The 7,925-nt window shown below is 41.1% G+C and overlaps 1 long non-coding RNA gene across 1 annotated transcript; it reads left to right on the forward strand.

Annotated features, from left to right (window-relative positions):
* Window positions 1-316: 316 nt before the first annotated feature.
* Window positions 317-7,697, forward strand: LOC135330735 (uncharacterized). Its single transcript, XR_010392837.1, has 3 exons — window positions 317-609; window positions 2,292-2,532; window positions 7,595-7,697. It is a non-coding gene; the product is annotated as an uncharacterized LOC135330735 (long non-coding RNA).
* The last annotated feature ends 228 nt before the right edge of the window (window positions 7,698-7,925 follow it).

Consider the following 7,925-nt stretch of genomic DNA (forward strand, 5'->3'; position numbering starts at 1 on the left):
GCCTCTTTTCTCTTCAGTCTGTGTCCTGTTTTCTTTCTTTTCTGGAACTTAGAAACTTTAGGAGCTTTATCCAGATCAGTTACCCACAGAGATGAGTAACAACAAGGTGGAATGTCACAGTTCTGAGCTGTTGCCTACTCTTACATTTCTTAAGACAAACACATTGGCTGTGTAAATGTTCACAGAGGTGACCTGATCCCTCTGTCATTTCCTTCTCATTCTTAGTGCTGTCTCCCATCTACTGAATTGGACCAAGACTAGGTATCTATCCCCTGGAGGGGGCCTAGTGGTTTCAGTGTAGGTTTGAAAAAGCCAAGACTCCACAGAACCACTGCTCCCATGGGAGTGAGTCAGTCCTGTGTCACAGGTTGCATACCCTTCTGTCTCAGGCACTTGATATTCAGAAGTTAATTTGGGGGATCTCATTAGTCTGCACAGATCTATAAGATTTGGAGGCACTTACATGCAAGCAATGGCTTTTCAGGAGCCCTGGAAAAATCTGCCTGCTTCCCAGCAACACGCAATTGCTGGCTGCTGCTGTGAACCTTAGAGGAAGATTAAAGGGTGCATATACATGCATAGAGCCAACTCCTGAAGTCATGGTTGATGGTAACTCCAATTCAGATTTTGATGTTTTCTGTCCCCTGAGTTGCTTGATGGTGCATGTTGCGATTCTGAGCCTAATACTTGTTTTTTTTAATTCTGTGTTTTGAAGGTACCACTGGCTTCTCATAATAGGTTGGGAGATAGTTAAGTACTTCATAATTAAAAAAAAAAAAAAAGCTTTTTCACTATTGTCTCCTGAAAAGAAGCAGGAGGTAGTAATGACTGTTGCCCTTCCTAGGGAATCAGGGTTCTGGAAAAATCTGAGAGGCATGAGCGATGCAACAGCCACTTTAAAGTTAAAAATCATGGTTCTGACTGAATGCATTTTGTCTCCCAGAGCTCCATGTATCATTGAAGCTTTCCAGAGCTGAAAGACAGGAAGGCGATTTTGTTTAACTTTGCCCTTCAGTTTGCCTCCTTGGCAATGTTGGCCGTCCTATGTGCATGAGTCCTCCCATTGGCCAGGATTTTCTAGGCCTCCTGAGAGGACAGAGGCAGCAGTCTAGGGAGTAATGTACAACTAGGCTGACATGCAGCTGGTCTGAGTTGTATTCCTAATTCTGCCACTGATCTGCTCTGTGATCTTCAGTGAGTCATTTCCTTTTGTGCTGTATGGCTCTCTCCTGCTCCTGTCTGTCTGACTACAAACTTTTCCTACCAGGAGCTGCCTGTGCTACGTGTGTAGAGCTTGCCTCTCTGGAGCAACTGAATGCTGGCATGATGCCACCAATAAAATGACCCTTGCAAAGATGAATAAGGGGGCAGGAAAAAAACATACAGTCTGCTTTTAGGTTGCCTATTTTTAAAGCCATTTTAATTAAAGTAATCATGGCAAATTACTTAAAATCAGCTCTTTTTACACTGGGCTATAAGGAAATGATTTTTGTAGAGAACTGAGTTTCCAGGTTTCCCTTTTCACATGCTTTGGTGTATGCCAAAAAAGATACCAAACTTAAGGGAAAACTATAATTTACACCTGCTTTGTGGATGTCAGTGAGGTGTTTCTTCATGTCTTGATTTCCATTTCTGATTTGCTTGTTTGCTTGCTTGTTTGTTTGTCTGTTTTTTCCCATTTCTCATTTGTTTGGTCTATGTGTTTTTTAGGGTGAGGACTTTGATTCTGTATGTACCTTCTCTGTCCCAAGGGGATCCTGATAATAGTTGGTGCCTACAGACATCATGAAATTTAATAATAATTGTGACACTTGATGTCTGAGAAAATGCTGGCTGCATGTGTGGAATTCTTCTCCAGTGGCTAGCCCAGTTATAACATCGTAGCCCGTTATGATTGTCATCTAATAGAGCTACTCCTTTAGCTTGAATAGGAGGCACCACTGTAGTGCAGGAGGTCATGGATTCAAATCTTGATTATGATTTATGAACTAAAATCAATTCAAAAGAAATAAGAGAAGAGATGAAGTCCAGTACTCTAGTGCTCTCTTGGTCAGGTACTTTAGACAAAGTTTTTGCCTACTGAGATCACAGAGGTTGTGCTTTAATAAAATACCATTAAAAAAACTCAGTAAAAACATGTATTAACCTGTGGGAGTTTAGTTAACTTAAAACTTAGCCTAATTACATGTAATTCAGATGCTTATTTGGAACAATGTGAAATTTGATGCTGATGCAAAAGAACTTTTTTTTTCTTTCAAGACGAAGATTCATTATTTACATTTTTTTGTCAGTGATTTTCACAGGCTATGAATTCCATGATCCATTGTATCAATAGGCAAATCTGTCCAGAGCAGAAAAGAACATTTTATGAAGCAGAGCTCTGTAGGATCAACAGGAATAAAATACCAAGCCAGCTTCGGCTTCCTGTGGTGAAGAAAAAGAGGAAAGGAAGGAGGAAGAGGAGCAGCATGGGAAGAAAGAAGAGGAAGAGAAAGAGACTGTGACTGCATTTTCTTCTGTTTAATGAAAGGGGTAAATAAATTTCACCATTACCTAAAGTTCCCTAGTGGTAGGATTTAATGATCTAGTAGGTCTGGAAGTGTTTCACGGAAGACAAGATTTTATGAGAAAGATCCTTAGCTGATGTAAACTGACATAGGTCTCTGTCAGTTTGTATAGGCTTGCTATTTTATACCTGCTGAGTATCTGCCTCTGATAATCTTTCAGGCACAGAAATCTATTTGGCTTTTCTCCCACACTGAACCCAGCCTTTTGGAATTTATGTTGTGAAAAAATCACCAAAATCTTTTTTTATCTTGGAAAAGTAATCTTCAGGCTTCAGTCTGGAAAAAAATCTCTTTTGGTTTCCTGGTCAGTTTTTCTGTTTTTCTAACTTGGTTTCTGTTAATGGTTTTGAGATGAATCCCAGGAATCTGAGGCTGACTGCCTTTCAACAAAAAGAGGTGCTTAAATATAGCGTCATTCAAAGATGCTAGATGACAGGAACCACTGAGCTGCAGAGATGCTTTACAGCGAAAGATGCAGACAGGGCTCTTTGACCTCTTACAAGGACAGAAGTATTGGAAGAGCACATACATGCACACACATATGTGCACACATCCATTGATTCAGTAAGAGAGCTGTCTGCTTGAATGCTACAATATAACTCCTGCTTTGTGCATATCTAGGTCTTTGCTAGGCAAACTGCAAAGCCCGGTGCTTTAAGCAGATTAAGAGCACCTTAAGATTCCATCTAACTAAATAGCTTACATCCTTGGACAGTTTTACTATTGCTGTATATGCACACATCACATCTATGAATTTATGCTTAAACACTTTTCGCACATAGGTGAGTGCAGCTTTCCATCTGGACATCTTGGGCAGGAAGAAGTTGAGAAATTACCTGCAAAGGACATTCCCCAAACAGCACTTGTTCGTGGGCAGCCTTCTTGTTCTGCTCCAGGAGTGCTTGGGCATAGCATAACTGAGGCCATTGCAGTGACTACAACTGTATGGTGGTTTTTTGGACTTCACCTTTGCCTTTGCCAGAAACAGGTCATCGCTGGGATGTTATTAACTGAAATTGCTGACTATTGCCATGATACTGTTTTGCATATACCTAATATAAACGGCATCAGAAAGCTGCAGTCTCATACACTGGGCATGTGTATTTGCCTCAGCTGCTGGTTTAGTTACTGCATTACAGGCTGGTAATCACTGAGGTCTCCAGGGGGGAAAAAAACAAAGCAGGAAACCATCTGGCGAGACCCTCAACTTGTCATTCTGAATATACTCTTCAGAAAAGGGATATTGGGGTTTAGCATTTACAGCTGGGGAACACAGGAAAAAAACATTGTAACATTAGGTCTATAAGAGATGCCACTGCTGTTACATCAGTAGAATAATGACATACTTCACTTGACAACCCTGTCATTGCAATTGGGTTTCAGTTTTGTCCTTTTAATTCACAGCTCTTGCTGCAAGTTAGATTATTTCAGGCTCACTTACGGGATTCATTGCAGCTGAAAGATTCATTTTAATGAGAAAAGCTTTGCAACCAAATGAAGCCTCCTGAGAAACATGCACCCTCTAGTAATTCACATCAATCTGTGTTACGCTGTTCTTTTCCATTGGTAAAAACAGCACTAAAAGCTCCTGCTACCCACACCAGGCCTTTCTCAGAAAAGAGGAGTGAATATGGATGTGTATTCATCCTGCTGAATGTTACGAGTTGTTCGTACCTAGGGCACAGCAAGGGTTATTTGACCAATTCCCACTGAAAGATAGATGGTGTCAGTGTACCTTAATCAAGAACTGCAGTATTCCTGCCTTTCCCTCTTTTGCTGTTTCCATGCAGAACTCTACTTATGCGTATGTTTTTGGCTTTGCGAGATCCATAGTACTTTTGCCACTGTATCTGTCAGTCGGCACCCTTCATTCCCAAGCTGTAGTATTCTCTGCTACTTTCCAGTTCTAGGAATTATGCTTGTTTCTGCTCAAGTGCAGACATTTTCTCCTTTCTGTTGACCATGGCAGAGTATGATGGTTGCTGTATTTAGAGAACATCTAAATAAGCTGTCAATAATATAAACATGGAATGTTGGCAAATCCTCTGCCCATGGCCTTGTGCTAGAATTTGTGTCTTCATGTCAACAGAGCACTAATCCTGTCATTCCTTGTTAATACTTTGCAGGTATTATAGTTGTGAATATGGGGCAGAAGTGGACACTTCTGCTTCTTCTTCCCAAGTTGTATGATTCTCCCATAGAGAACCCCCCCCCAGAAAACAGGGACGGAGGGTAGCTTTCTACATCAGACCTTCTTCCAGGTCTGATATTTGCTCAGTTTTCCAGATTGGTGATCTTCAATCCAGATTTATTGGGAGGTCTTCCCATGTGGCCTACAGCCACAAAATGGAAATTTCAAATGAAAATGGAATTTTTAAATGGAAAATGTTACAATGGAAATGAGCAGGGAGAACAAATTTTCTGACAGACATGGCTTGTTCAATATTATTTCCCACAAGCCAATTAATCTTGTGACCCCTGCGCTGCCTTTGGGCAGGGCTTTTTTCCCTTAAGTCACCAGCACTTCCATCTGAACTTGGGTTGACTCTGGAAACAGAAAAGCCTTTCTTCTCCCTGCCAGCCTGATCTATGATGAAGACAGCAGGTGAAGAGCTCCGGGAAACAAAAAAACCTGTGTTGGTGCTGGTGGTTACCTTTCCCTTGCATGGAGAAAGTCACTTTTTTGGACAGGCTTTGTGGTCAGGACAGGTAGTTAAGTTATGCGACTTGTTTTGAAAATCAATACCCAAACTACCACTGGAAAGGAGGAGGGGGGTAAGGTTAAGGAACACAGCTCAGGCCAGCCTCCAGAAAAGATCTAGTTTAAAGTTCAGCTCCTGATTGGGCAAAACATTGATACAACTGCCCTTCCAGCATTAATTTGGGCTAGCAAGGCTCTAGGAAGGCAGGGCTGACTGCTGTACAAGAGAAGAATTAAAAAGTGAGGGAAGGGCAAGGGTCTGTGAAATACCCTCTTGTGTCCTTTTCCTTTTCTCATCCTGAACCCCAAGGAAGCTCCTCCTCTTTCCTTCCACCGAGTTGTTTTCTTTAGGAGGCTCAGTGGGTTCAGCCTGGCCTTGGCTTCTTTCAGTCAGGAAATAGCCAATTCATGACAGCAGCAACCACAGCAATCTGCATCCATCCGAGAAGTCGTGCAAGAAACGACCAGTAACCTCTGCAGTGCCAAAGCTAGGTGACAGAAAGGTAGAAAAGCAACCTGCAATTGCAGCCTGGAAGGTTCAGCCAGTAGTTGAGTGAAACCAAGGGGAGAAGAGGGTGCATTGTCTGCACAACGGGAGCAGCTTCTTGCCTCCCAGGCAAACATTTTCCAGACTGATGATGCAGCTGACCAAAAGGCTGTCAGATCAGAGCCTTTTATCTAGTTTCCTGGCCTGACAGAAGCAACAGGAAGAGCTCCTTCCATTACACTTCTGTCTCAGCAACAGGTCAGCACATCAGTTGCTGTAGTTCAATACAGTCTTTGTTGTCATACTTACGAAGATCAGCTGAGAATCTGGCAAAAAGTCTTCAGTTTAGGGACATGGAGTGGTAGGAGCCTTTGCACACAAGTGATTATGGAGTTGGACTAATGCAAATATCTGAGCTTACATTTTTTACAGTAGGGTTGCAAATGGACTGGAACTGTGAACATATAGGCTATTGACATAGCTCAGCTGATGAGTTTGAGAACTTGCACGTGACATACTTGAAATTTGCAGTGAACCTTCATGGGGTTCTTATTGAAGATGATTTTAGAACTTTTTCTGGAAACAAAACCAGCACTGATCTGGATCTGCTCTGGACAATGTGAAGACTTGCTGGGGTTAACAGCAGGCTTTGTGCATGGCCAGATTATTTAATAAGAACAGCTCAAATTTCTTGGAATGTCTTTAGAAGCATCTGGTTCTGTCTGCTGCTGGAGACAGGATCTTGGACTAGATGAAGTTCTGGTCTAATTTAGTCTGTTTCCAAAATTCACTTGTTGCAGAATATATTTATATGTGTTTATCTAGGTTTGTGTTATAATGCTTATCTTTCTCTGTATCACCTAGCAATACAGGCCCCTCTAGGCTAGACTAAATCTATCATCTAGTATACTGGATGGTACAGAAAAGGGAAAAATTCTAGTGGGACAGTCAGGTTTCTGTCCTTGGTATGCCATGGGATCTTCACCAGCTTTTATTTTTAAGCTCTCATATGGGAGTCCCAAATATATTTAACTCTGTTCTACAGGAGGACATTTAAGAATGATAAATTAAGATATAATTCTCCCCCCCAAATTTTCCACTTAAAGACTAGTTTGATTGTATTGTTAAATCTGCTAAACGGCCATAAGCAATAGCAATCTAACAACAGAATTCAAGCAAACAGAAAGCTTTATTGTATTTTTTTAACATATACAAGCATCATCTGTGCTATCTCCTCAGTTTATACTTATGTAATTCTCCTGCAAGTTTTGGAATAAAAGACTCTCTCTGGCTAACTCAGTCATCTACATGGGCTAGGTTGTTTAGGCCTACACAAGGCCAGATTCAAATGGAGCCATATTCTTAGTCTAAAGCAACATTTAAGCCTTTCATTCCCATATCCCAGAACACTTTGTGGAGCAGCATGTTGAATACCCTAACTCAGTGTCTTTTACCATCTTGAAATTACCATTTTTTTCTTTTGTTTAATTTTGAAATTAAAATGCATTTTTTCACTGGAATTTAATTACTTGTTCAAGAACTCACACTGATATGAAAGAGAAATTACTTAACACTTACAGTGGAGTTTGGGCTGTCTTGTTGCTTGAGGTTTGGGTGTCTTCCTCCTATATAAGGATGCATTCTTCTTTTCAGTTCTGTGAAAAGAAGTTGGTATAGCAGGAGCTCTATCAGGTGTGTTGAATGTATGTCAAGAGTGAAGAACATGGTCAGACATGCAGTAGAAATACACAGAAATCTCAACTCACGTTTCAGTGTTTATGGGTTTCAGATATACGCCTTACTATTACTTTTAACTCTTTTCCTTTTGTTTACCTCTAGGGAGAGTTACCAGACCTGCCCATGATGAGCAGTTCCAATTTTCTGTTTCCTGTACTAGCTCCCTCCAGTGGCTCAGGGTATCTGTTGACCTCAACGGAACAGTATTCTGCTGAGTAAGGCTCCTAGCGTAGTTCGGTTCTTATATCAAGGGTTGAAAACAGAAGTTCTAAACTTGACTCAGCTTTATGTGTTCAGGCCTCTTGGATATGGAAACCTACACCCAACACTGCAGTGTTCTGGGGCTTTAAGTTATATTCTAGTCTCTTTTGCCTACACTGTCCTAAGCTCACGCATATTCAGCTCTTTGTCATTATTATTCTTTTGCTGGGAT

Source organism: Dromaius novaehollandiae, chromosome 24 (genome assembly GCF_036370855.1).
Source record: "Dromaius novaehollandiae isolate bDroNov1 chromosome 24, bDroNov1.hap1, whole genome shotgun sequence".
In the NCBI taxonomy this organism is placed as follows: domain Eukaryota; kingdom Metazoa; phylum Chordata; class Aves; order Casuariiformes; family Dromaiidae; genus Dromaius; species Dromaius novaehollandiae.